General features: G+C 39.0%; 1 pseudogene; it reads left to right on the top strand.

Annotated features, from left to right (window-relative positions):
* The window catches only part of LOC139309256 (zinc finger protein 91-like), a 38,528-nt pseudogene that overhangs the window by 2,404 nt on the left and 23,473 nt on the right, over positions 1–12,651 (top strand).

Raw genomic sequence — 12,651 nt, 5'->3', positions numbered from 1 at the left:
TCTCCTGCAGAAGCTTCATTGGCTGCCAATTTCCTTCCCAGTTCAATTCAAGGTGCTGGTTGTCACCTTTAAAGCCCTCCATGGCTTGGGACCAGGTTATCTGAGGGGACCGTCTCATACCAGTTACATCTGCCCGACCCACCACAGAGCGGAGACAGGGAATGTTGCGGGTCTCATCCCCTAGGACAGGGGTCAGCAACCTGCGGCTCTGGTGCCGCAGGTGGCTTTTTCACCCCTCTGCTGCGGCTCCCTGTCACTCAAAATATGCGTTGCAACTGCCAATTTGCGATACCCGCCAGCGCACAATTTATTGAGCTTTTCAACCTCCAGTAGGCAAACTATGGATAAATCCAAGAAAAGAAAAGTTTCAGAAGACAACAGAACATTTAATTCAACTACATATGCTAGTTTTGTGGCGGCTCAAGAAATAGTCAGGCACGGGAAGGGTTTTTGTGGCTCCCAGTGTTTTCTGTGGGAAACGGGTCCAAATGGCTCTTTGAATGATAAATGTTACAGACCCCTGCCCTAGGAAGACACACTCAATGAGACCCAGAAGAAGGGCCTTCCGGAAGGGCCTTTCGGAAGACATGGTTCTGCCAGGGGGCCTGGGCAACCTAGAGTGGGATAGAGCCCATTAAACGGCTCCTGTGAAGTGCTTTTGCTGGGGCAGGGGGTGGTTTTATTATTTTAATGTGTTATATAATTCTCCTCTTATTAGTTTTATTATTTTAATATGGTTTTAATACTTTGGAAGCTGCCTTTAGTCGCCATGTCTAAAATAAATACATCAAATATTTTGTTAATTATTTATTTTGAAATTATTTATTCCTTACAGAGAAACAAAGAATGAAATTTTCTGGTTTTCATGACGGCGATCAAACAGCGGTTGAACCTTTAAATCAAGTAAGAAAAGGAAAAGTTATAAAGATTTGTATTCTCCTTTCAGGAAGTGAAGTGGGTGTGCAGAATGCTCTCCCCTTCTATTCCTCCCCTTTTTTGGACTGGGTTATTTTTGTGTCCTTCCACAACATGGACAGCAGAATAGCAGGTTGAAGTTGCTGTCATCCAGCATAGCTTCCTCTGGTTATCTTGTTCTGCTAGGTGCTCCTCCAACTTTGCCTTTACAAGAAGCAGTTCTTTTAAAGTCCTTCAAGAATTAGGAATAAATGTATCACAGTGGCAGGAATTACTAGACCACTTTTTGTAATTTATCAATCCCCTTAGGTACAGATTAAGAGAGTTGGAAAGGACCTTGTAGGTCATCTAGTCCAACCCCCTACACCATTTCAGACAGTTGGCAGCCTAGTCTCTTCTTGAAAGTTCCGAGTGATGAAGCTCCCATGAAACTTCTGTTCCATTTATTGATTGCTTTTTTTGAAAAGTTTTTTATTTTTATTTCTTATACGCATAATGTAAATGTACATTCTCTTATACATAATTGGTCATACATATACATATTTTTCTTAAAGCATACATTCGGAATTATTATTCTACCCCTTGTTTTCCCTCATTTCACAACATACCTTCTTCTCCTTTCTTTCCCTTCCCTCCCTCCTTTCCTCTTTTACTTTCTCCCTCCTATTTCTCTTTCCTCTTTCCCCTTCCTTTCCCCCACTCCTTCCCTCTTTTGCCCTTTTCTCACCTTCTACTCCTGTCCCCTGTCCTTTCTTCCTCTCCTTTCCCCTTTCTTCCATCCCTCTCTCTCCGTCTCCTCTTCTTACCCTCTCCTCCTCTCTCCTTTCTTTCTGCTTTGTTGTGGAATATATTCCCTGTTTGGTATCCGAGCAACTCCAATATTCTAATAATATATACGTTTTTTTAATTTCTTTTCAATTTTACCTAATCTGTCACTTTTATCTTCAAAATTGTACATTTATACTTATAATCTTCATTCTTTTCCCCCCCTCCCATCCCCCTTTTCCATTTACTCTGGTGTCATCTGGGTTTCTATTTCTTTTTTGTCCTCTCCCTCATTTAACTTTCTATTATCTAAATCATTTATCTGTCATCTTTTATTCATATTTCTTTTCTTTTTTGCTAATATTTCTGGTGGCGTATGCCACCTATTAAACATTTTATATAAATTTTCTTTATATGCAGTTGCCATTGTCAATTTATAATTCCTTTCCTGTATTTGTTGCCATTTCTCTAATTCTATTGCATAACCAAAGTTTTTCGCCCATGTTATCATTGTCTCTTTTATTTCTTCATCTTCTAGTCTAATTTGCAACAAGTAATTATACATTCCTTAAACAATGTCTCTGGAAGTATTCATGTAAATTTAGTCCATTTATATTCAAAGATATTGTTTTAATTTTTTCTTCCATTTCTTATTTATTTACTTGTTTTGTCGATCTAGTCATTCTTATCTCCCTTTGTTCTTTAACTTCTTTCGCTCTTGCTCCTTCTCTTATCACTCTCTCTTCTTGTTCTCTCGTTATCTCTCTTGGCTGTTCTTTCTTCTCCTGTCGTCCATCCCCTTTTTCATCTCTCAATCTTTCTTCCTGTTGAAAATCTATGTACTGTTTATAAAATAACTCTGCTTTCTCTGTTGAGTCTAATCTGTATCTTTTTCTTGCCAATTCACTAATATTCCTTCTGGAATCAACCATCTAAAATTTATTCCTCTCTTTATCAAACATTTCGTGAGAAATTGATATTCTTTTCTCAAGTCTGTCATTCTTCTTGGAATTTGTTTCAGTGCCACTACTTCTCTCCCTTTGTGCTTTATCGTCATGTTACTCATCAATTGCAATATCTCTGTTCTCAGTCTTTTCCTGGTAAATCTGACGTGAATTTCTCTAGGCAGATTATTTTTCATCGCGTATCTTGTGTGCACTCTATATATCTCGTCGATCCCATTTAATATCCTTTCCTTGCTTTCTTCCATTGCTTCTGCTAATATCTCTGCAATTTTCTCTGCTAAATTTCCTCCCTTTTCTTCTTCAATATTTTGGAATCTTAAATAATAATCAGCTTTATCCATTTCCAGAATTATAATTTTTTTTCCTGATTTTTATGAGTAATTGTAAGTCTATAATCCATTTCTTCCACTTTTTTCTCCGTTCCTTCTGTTTTTCCTTCCACTTGCTGTAATCGTTGTTCATTTTTCCCTATCATCTCTTTAACTTCTTTCAGTTCTCCTTCTATTTTTTCCATTCTCCCATCTACTTTGTCTAAATCTTGTCTTCAGGTATTCATAGCATATTTTTTAATTCTGTATTGATTTTCTCTTGCTGTGCTGTAGGTTCTTTTGTCTTTTGCCCTGTGGTACCAGGCACTGATGATATTGATGGTGATGATAGATGTTATGTTATTTTCTTCATCTTGTTTTTTCAAGTCTTACTGGCCAATTTATAATCCAAGTAATCGACTTCTTCAAATTCAAATTTCCCAATCAGACTCTTCAGGTTCTTGATACCCTAATCCACATAGGTTTAATCCTAATCCATAAAAAAGAAAAAGGTAGAAAGGCTGTGTCAAAAAAAAAAAAAAACAACAACAACCCAAAAACAACCGACGCCCCAAAAAAACAAAAATGGAAAAAAAAGACAAAAGAACAAACAAGATTAGAACAAAAATAAAAGTTCACTGATAAAAAATTTAAAGCCAAAGTGTTTACTCAAAATATCCAACCAAGCAATAAAAAGATAAAAAAGTATATATTATAATCTCCCAGAAAGAATTAAAAAATAAAAAAACCATGCCAATCCTAAACATTTTAAATCCAGGAAGAAGAAACTTCTACAAAAAAGGAGAAAAAAGAACAAAAAGAAAACACAGAAAAGAAAAAATAATATTCCAAAATACCACTATTCCAAAATCTTCCAAAATTTATAGATCCATCAAGCGAAAGGAAAAAACAGACAGCTTTCGTTCTTTTCTTTTTCCTTTTCCTCTATATCTTTCCCCTTCTGTTACAAAATCACAAGACCGCTTCTTATGGGAATCTTCTTGCCAGTTTCCAAAACATTGTCCAAGGTCATTCCACTCTCATCTTCTCCTTTATAAAATATATATCTTTAATTTTCTCTGTACCACTAGATGGTACTGCAATTCACTCAAAATAGTCTTTAAAAATATCAATATACTTTTCTTCTTTCAGCTTTGAGCTCCCAGCTACAAAACTCAAATTTTCAAAATACAATTCATTAACCAGAGAAGCCTCTTTTCCCAATCTACTTTCAATACATTTAGTTACTTTTTCAGCTTTCATTAGTCTTTATTAATGGCTTCCGCTTCTTTGCCGCTATTCCAGAAGTGGGAAGGTAGCTTTATTCCACTCACTCCCCTCTCCTCTTTGCCAGTTTTCTAAAGATAAATAGTTTCTAAAAGTTCAGGAGAAAAATATGTAAAAGGAATCTTGTTTCCAAGACCTCACTCTCTCACCCAGATGATCACCTCATTCTTCCTTTTTTTGCTTGTGGCCGCCCCGGCTTTTGACAGCTCCTATGGCTGCCTTCCCTCACTGCTGGGTTGGAGGTTGATTGCCGGCACTTTAGGGAACTTGCAATTTCCCAGTCCATACCAGCCTGTGTCTCAGTCCTTTGTTGTCTCTACAGGACAGCTATGATCCCTGGGGATCCCCAAAAGTGGCTGGGATATCAGCGTTTTCCTGGAGTCCCGGAATACACACTGTACCGCCGCAATGCTGGCCACGCCCTCTTGGTAGATTGCTTTCACTGTCAGAAAATGTCTCCTTATTTCCAGATTGAATATCTCCTTGTTCAGTTTCCATCCATTATTCCATCTCTGGCCTTCAGGTGATTTGGAAAATAGCTTGACCCCCTCCTCTCTGTGGCAGCCCCTCAAATATAAGGACACTGCTATTGTGTCTCCCCTAGTCCATCTCTTCACTAGATTAGCCATGCCCAGTTCTTGCAACTGTTCAGTCCCCTAATCATCTTGGTTGCTCTTCTTTGCACTCTTTCTAGAGTCTCAAGATCTTTTTTACATCATGGTAACTTCATGTGATCTTGATTCTATGCCTCTCTTAATGCAGCCAATGTTTCTGTTGCTAGTTTTTTGGCAACTGTAGCTCACGTTAAGCGATTGTCTGCTAGGACTCCAAGATCCCTGTTCCACTTACTAATTTTGAGCCAAGCATCACCTATTCTGTGGCAGTGTATTTGGTTTTTCTTTCCTAAATGTAGCACATCACATTTCTCACCATTGAATTTTCTTTTGTTAGAAGTACCAATCTGTCAATCCTTCTATATCTCGAGCCTATTTTGTGCAGTGTTGGTATTCCTGCCAATTTGATATTTTCTGCATATTTGATGAGTTTCCCTTCAACCGCCTTGTCTAAATCATTGATGATGATGAACAGATCTTGCAAATCCTCCTGTTCTGTTCTTTTTTCCATGTTCAGGAGTGTCTTGTGTCCTTTGAGGAGGTGGCTGTGTATTTCTCTGAGGAGGAATGGTCTCAGCTGGATCCTGACCAAAAAGCGCTGCATTCGGAAGTCATGCTTGAAAACCATAGGAACGTGGTCTCTCTGGGTAAGAGTTTTCTTGTCCCAAATCAGAGAGATCAAGAAGACAGATTATAGTTAGTTTTTTATTAAAAAATCACTAATCAGATATTGTCTCCCGGGAGGGAAAAGGAAAGTATCTGGCATTCTCGTACCCCAAGGAAGGAAAGAATCAGTGTCTCTTTGCTGAGATGCTTTTGGGGCATTCCTTATCTGTATTTTTCCATTTCTATTTGAATTTATCTGTGGAGGCTGAGAAGAATGGGGTGTGCTTTTATGTGTCCTCTGGAGATCATGTGATAAGAATGTGTTGTCATTTGTCCTCTGAATCCTCCCCAAATTGTGTGAGGACAATTTTAAATGTCAATTAAGCCAATAAGATGGGTCCGCCCCAAGCGCCTGATGGATCCTGATAGGTTCCAGATGGAGCTTGGGCCATTTCCTGAGGATCTAGCACATGACTCGGCTGAGGACCTGGTAGCCGCCTGGGATCGGGCGGCTGGTGGGGCCTTGGACCGAGTCGTGCCTTTGTGGCCTCTGACCCAGTGCCGATCCCACGCAGCTCCTTGGTTTACTGAGGAGCTGAGGGAAATGAAGCGCCGGAAAAGACGCCTGGAGAGCGGTTGGAGGGCCAGTCTCGCTGAATCTGATCGAACACTGGTAAGGTCGCATATTAAGGCCTACCTAGTGGCGATAAAGACGGCAAAGTTTAATTACTTTTCCGCCCCTATTGCGTCATCAGGGAATCGTCTGGCCGCCCTGTTTAGGGTGACCCGCTCCCTGCTCCATCCGGGAGTGCGGGAGGATCCCCTGGAAGGCAGGGCAGAGGATTTCGGACAATACCTGTATGACAAAATCGCTCAGATCCGGGGGGATTTGGACTCTGACTGGGTAGATCAGGGCAGGGTGACGAGGAATAGTCTTGAGAATGTTATCTGGGAGGAGTTTGATGCTGTGACTCCTGATGATGTGGACAGGATTTTGGGGAGACTTAGTACGGCCACATGTTTACTGGACCCGTGTCCCTCCTGGTTGGTACTGGCTTCCCAGGAGGTTACACGAGGCTGGCTCCAGGGTGTTATCAACGCTTCGTTGAGTGAGGGTTACTTCCCCGCTGCCTTGAAAGAGGTGGTGGTGAGGCCTCTCCTCAAGAAGCCGTCCCTGGATCCGGCAATATTGGCCAACTATCGTCCTGTCTCCAACCTTCGCTTTATGGCGAAGGTTGTTGAGAGTGTGGTCGCGCGACAGTTTCCACAATTCCTGGAGGAAACATCTTATCTAGATCCGTTCCAGTCGGGTTTCAGGTCTGGGCACAGCACGGAAACGGCATTGGTCGCGTTGGTTGATGATCTCTGGAGGGCTTGGGACAGGGGTTGCTCCTCTGTTCTGGTCCTGTTAGACCTCTCAGCGGCTTTTGATACCATCGACCATGGTATCATGCTGCACCGGCTGGAAGAGTTGGGGGTGGGAGGCACCGTATTGCGGTGGTTCTCCTCCTTTCTCTCCGACCGGTCGCAGTTTGTGTTGGCAGGGGGGCAGAGGTCGACCTCGAGGCCTCTCGTCTGTGGAGTGCCGCAGGGATCGGTCCTCTCGCCCCTTCTGTTCAACATTTATGTGAAGCCGCTGGGCGAGATCATCCGTGGCTTCGGGGTGAGATACCATCAGTACGCTGATGACACCCAGCTGTACATCTCCACCCCAGGCCACCCCAACGATGCCCTTGAAGTGATGTCTCAGTGCCTGGAGGTTGTGCGGATCTGGATGGGGAGGAACAGGCTCAAGCTCAACCCTTCCAAGACTGAGTGGCTGTGGCTCCCGGCATCCCGATATAGTCAGTTGACTCCATCACTGACTATTGGGGGCGAGTCCTTGGCCCCCACAGAAAGGGGTCGCAATCTGGGAGTCCTCCTGGATATGCAGCTGTCCTTGGAGGAACATCTGACGGCTGTAACCAGGGGGACCTTTTATCAGGTTCGCCTGATTCGCCAGTTGCGGCCCTTTTTTGATTGGGATTCCCTGTGCACAGTCACTCACGCCCTCGTCACCTCTCGCCTTGACTACTGCAATGCTTTCTACATGGGGCTCCCCTTGAGGGGCACCCGGAGGCTCCAGCTGATCCAGAACACAGCAGCGCGGGTAGTGATGGGAGCGGTGTTACATGGCGCTCCCATGTAACACCGCTCCTGCGCGAGCTGCACTGGCTCCCGGTGGTCTTCCGGGTGCGCTTCAAGGTGTTGGTTATCACCTTTAAAGCGCTCCATGGCATAGGGCCTAGCTATCTTCGAGACCGCCTGCTGCTACCGACGACCTCCCAGCGACCCATGCGCTCCCACAGAGAGGGCCTCCTCAGGGTGCCATCAGCCAAACAATGTAGGCTGGTGACCCCCAGGGGGAGAGCCTTCTCTGTGGGGCCACCTATCCTCTGGAATCAGCTGCCCCCAGAGATAAGGAGAATCCAAGACCTCAGTGCCTTCCGCCGTGCCCTTAAAACCCACTTTTTCCAGCAAGCCGGGCTGGCTTAGGAAGAAATTTTTTAAAATTTTTAAATGTTTAATTGGTTTGTGGTTTTTTAAATTTTGGGCCAAATTTATATAGATTTTAATTGTTTTTAATATTTGTATTTCATGTTTTTAATTCTGGCTGTGCACCGCCCTGAGTCCTCAGGGAGAAGGGCGGTATATAAATTGAAAATAAAATAAATAAATAAAATAAAAATAAAATAAATTTACTCATTTCAGCACACTCCAAAATTTTCTTAATAACATCGTCATCAGTAGGTATCTTCTCTCCTTTCCAGTTTTTAGCAAATACAATTCTAGCTGCAGTTAAAACATTCACAATTAAATATCTCAATTCTCTGTTATATGTTTCTGGTAAGATCCCTAATATAAATATCTCTGGTTTAAAGTCAATGTGTTTCTTTATCATTTTTTCCAGCCATGTGTGGATTTTTGTCCAATATCTTTTGGCTTCTGCACATGTCCACCCTATAGGGTAGTATGAACCCGGAATCTGATGACACGTCCAACATTTCTCCGATTTGTTCTTGTACATTCTGGCTCTTCTCGCCAGGGGTAAATGCCACCTGTAAAACATCTTATACAAGTTCTCCTTATCTGCTGTTGACATTGTCATTTTATAATTCTGCAACCACAGTTTTTCCCATTTCTCTAAATCAATCCCATGACCAACATTTTTCCCCCATGCAATCATTGTTTCCTTAACTTGTTCTTCTGTCAATTTTACTTCTAATAAGTAACCATACAGTTTTTTAATTACATAGTCATCAGAACCTGTTAAAATTTTATCTAAATTCATCAAATTACTATAAAAACCCTCAATTTTAGAATGTTCATCATATCTAGACTGTATTTGCATATACGAAAACCAATCCATTTCAATCTCTTGTTCTTCTAATTCTTGCTTCGATTTAAATTCACCCTTTTCATTTAATAATTCACCATATCTGACAATTTGTTCCTTTCTAAATGTTATTGTGAGACTGCTTCAATAGGAGATAACCAGACTGGAATTTTTAAATAATGACATTTTTTGATCTTCTCCCAATTTAATAACAAAGATTCTCGTATTATATGCCTTCTAAAATAACCCTGTATTTTGTACTTTTATATCATATAAAAGCGTGCCAGCCCAACAACAGATCATGTCCTTCTAAAGTCAACAATCTAATATTCCTTAACATTATCCATTCTTTAATCCACATCAAATTACAAGCTTGATAATATAATTCCCAATCCGGCAAACCAAAACCTCCTCTTAGTCTAACATCTTGCAGTAGTTTTAATTTTATCCTTGCCTTTTTACCCTGCCATATATATTTTAACACAATTTTATTTAAATCTTCAAAATATTCTTTTCCCAACTTAATTGGAATTGTCTGGAATAAATATAAGAGTCTGGGCAATATATTCATTTTAATAATTGATATTCTCCCTATCAATGATAATTGCAAATTCTCCCATTTTGCCAGATCTGTCGCTATCTATTGTTTAAGGTTATCATAGTTATTCTCCTTTAGAGTACCACATCTTGCTGTCAGAGTACCACATCTTGCTCCCTGAATCCTTCGGGAGTAGGGCGGTATATAAATTTAAACAATAAATAAATAAATAAATAAATGTATCCCCAAATACAGGTTCGTGACCTGCATCCTTGAATCTTCCGCCTACTCTTCTTTCTGTTTTTTTAGCATATTTTTTTGTCAAAATCTTCCTTTTATCTTTATTTATTTTCAAGCCTGCCACCTTCCCAAAATCTCTTATTTTATTTATCAGTTTATTTATAGATTGAAGTAGATCTTCCAAGATAAACACCAGGTCATCCACAAATGCTTGCAATTTATATTCCTGGTTTTGAATTTCCATTCCTTTTATTCCTTTTTCTTCTCTAATGTTTCTGTTTAGTTCTTCTAATGTTAACACAAACAACAGTGGCGACAATGGGCAACCTTGTCTCGTTCCTTTTTGTATTCTGTCAGTTCTCCATTTATCCTTACTTTTGCTATTTGCTTGTAATACTGTATATAGCTTCTATGGCTTGAACAAATTTCTCTCCAAAGCCCATCTGTTTCAATTGTAATATCATAAATCGCTAGTTCACATTGTCGAAGGTTTTCTGTGCATCTAAAAACATCAAGGTCATTTGCTTTTCTGGGTGTGTCTCATAATATTCCAAAGTATCCAGAATTATCCTCAAATTGTCCCTAATTGCCTTTTCGGCAGAAATCCATTTTGATCCGAGTGTATAAAATTATTTAAGTATCTTTTAAGTCTTTCTGCTAATATTGTAGCGAAGATTTTATAATCTGAATTTAGCAGAGATATAGGCCTATAGTTTTTGACTTGTTGTAGGTCGGTATCCTCTTTTGGAATAAGTGTAATATATGCTTCTAACCATGAGTTGGGTATTTCCTTCTTTAACATTACTTCATTCATAAATTCTAATAATGGGAGACTCAGTGAGTCCTGTAAAGACTTATAATATTCCGCCAGTAGCCCATCTGGGCCTGGTGCCTTCCCACTTTTTTGTTTTTTGATTGCTTTGGTCAATTCCATCATGGTTATATTTCTTTCTAGCATCATCTCGATTTTGGAATCGGGGGTAAATTTGCCTTATGTAAATATTGTTTAATACTTTCCTCTTCTATCTTTTCTTTTTCATATAGTTTTTTATAGTAGTCTTCTACAATGTTTTTCTTCTCATTTCCAAATCTAATTTATCCTTGCTCATCTATTAGCTGTGATATTTTCCTTGAGTCCCTTTCTTTTTTCAGTTTATATGCTAGCCATCTGCCTGGTTTATTAGCATCTTCAAAATATTTCTGTTTAGCATTCCTGATTTTTTGTGCTAAGTCTTATTTCTCTATTAATCCCATTTTATGTTTAATTGTGTCCATTTTCATTTTAATGTCTTTTTTTTGTGGGAACTTCTGCAGTTCTTTTTCAAATTTCTTGTAATCATCCTCTAACATTTTATAAGCTTGTCTTTTCTTAATATTTCTTTTTCTTGTATAGTCAATAATCAGGCCTCTGGCATAGGCTTTCATAGTGTCCCACAGATTCTGCATTGATGTATCCTCTTTTCTATTTTCTTTGAAAAAAAAGGCTAATTCTTTCTCCATTTTCTGTAGAAAATCCTTTTCTTTTAATATTGTAGTATTTAACATCCATCTAGACCTTCTCCTTTGTCCTTTCCTTCTCACCGTCGTTGGATTATGGTCTGCCCAGGTATTAGCCTCTATGGCTATTTCTTCTATGTTTGAGGTCAAGTCCATTGTCAACCATATCATATCTATTCTGGACCATGATAAATGTCTATTAGAATAAAAAGTGTATTGTCTGTTTTTTGCATGTCTTTCTCTCCATATATCTTTTAAATTTATTTCCTCTTATCATCTTGAAAAAGGATTTCGGCAAAGTTTTTCTACTTTGTTTTATTGTCTTTTGTGTATTATAGTCCATTTTCTCATTTACTATTTCATTGAAGCCTCCCATCATACAGATGTTATCATAATCCAGCTCTATTAATTTCATATGTAATTTTCTGTAAAAATTTTCTTGGTTGTCGCTAGGAGCATATATTGCTGTTAACAATATTTTCCTATTATTATCTGTCATTTCCACCATCAGAATTCGTCCTTCTCCATCTTCATAATTTTTTTCCGCTGGTATTGTGTCTTTAATATACAAAACCACTCCTCTTTTCTTACATTGTGGCAATAAAGCAAATAATTTCCCTAGTTTAGGCTGTACCAAAAGTAATTCATGCTGTTTTTTGATATGAACTTCTTGTAAACAAATTATATTCATTTTTAATTTCTCCAATTTGTAGAATACTTTCCTTTTAGTTGCTATATTAAGTCCATTTATATTCATTGTAATTAATTTTTTCTCCTCCATGTTTATACTTTTATATATAGGTTCTGCTGATCTAGTGGATCTCAGTTCACGCTGTTCTTTATATTCTATGGCACCTTCTACTGCACCCTCTAGTGCACCCTCCTCCTTTTTCATCATCACTAGATCCTCTTCTTGTAGTTGGAGCAGTGTCTCTTCCCTTCTTGGCTCAATGTCTTTTTCTCTTAAATATTCCACAAAAAATGCTTTGGCTTTATTGATTGAATCTATTTTAAATCTTTGTGTTTGCCATGTAAACACCAATCCTTCTGGTATCAGCCATCTGTAATTCACACCTTTCTGGAGCAATATTTTTGTCAAAAATTGATACTCTTCTTCTCAACTCTCTTATTCTTCTCGGTATTTGCTTCAGCACCATAATTTCCTTACCCTTGTATTGCAATGCTTTCTCTTTTGCAATCTGCAATATTTGTGTTTTAATTGATTTTTTGGTAAATCTGATATGGACTTCTCTTGGTAGTTTATTTCTCATTGCATACCTAGTATATACTTGGTACATCTCATCAATGCCATCCAACATTTTTTCTTTAGGAATTTCTAGAGCTCCTGCAAGAATTTCTATCATTTTTTCCACCAAATTTTCTCCTTTTTCTTCCTCCACATTTTGAAATCTTAAGTAAAATTCTGATTTATCCATCTCCCATCCTAAGCCACTTCTATCATGTTCAACTTCTTCTAATCTATTATCCATGTCTCTGATTTTTTTATCTCTTTGTTTCTCTTTTTCTTCAATTTTTTCAA

Source organism: Pituophis catenifer, unplaced genomic scaffold, assembly GCF_029215685.1.
Source record: "Pituophis catenifer annectens isolate HBS135680 unplaced genomic scaffold, rPitCat1.0.hap2 SCAF_2, whole genome shotgun sequence".
Lineage (NCBI taxonomy): Eukaryota > Metazoa > Chordata > Lepidosauria > Squamata > Colubridae > Pituophis > Pituophis catenifer.
This window is presented reverse-complemented; position numbering and strand designations above follow the sequence as displayed.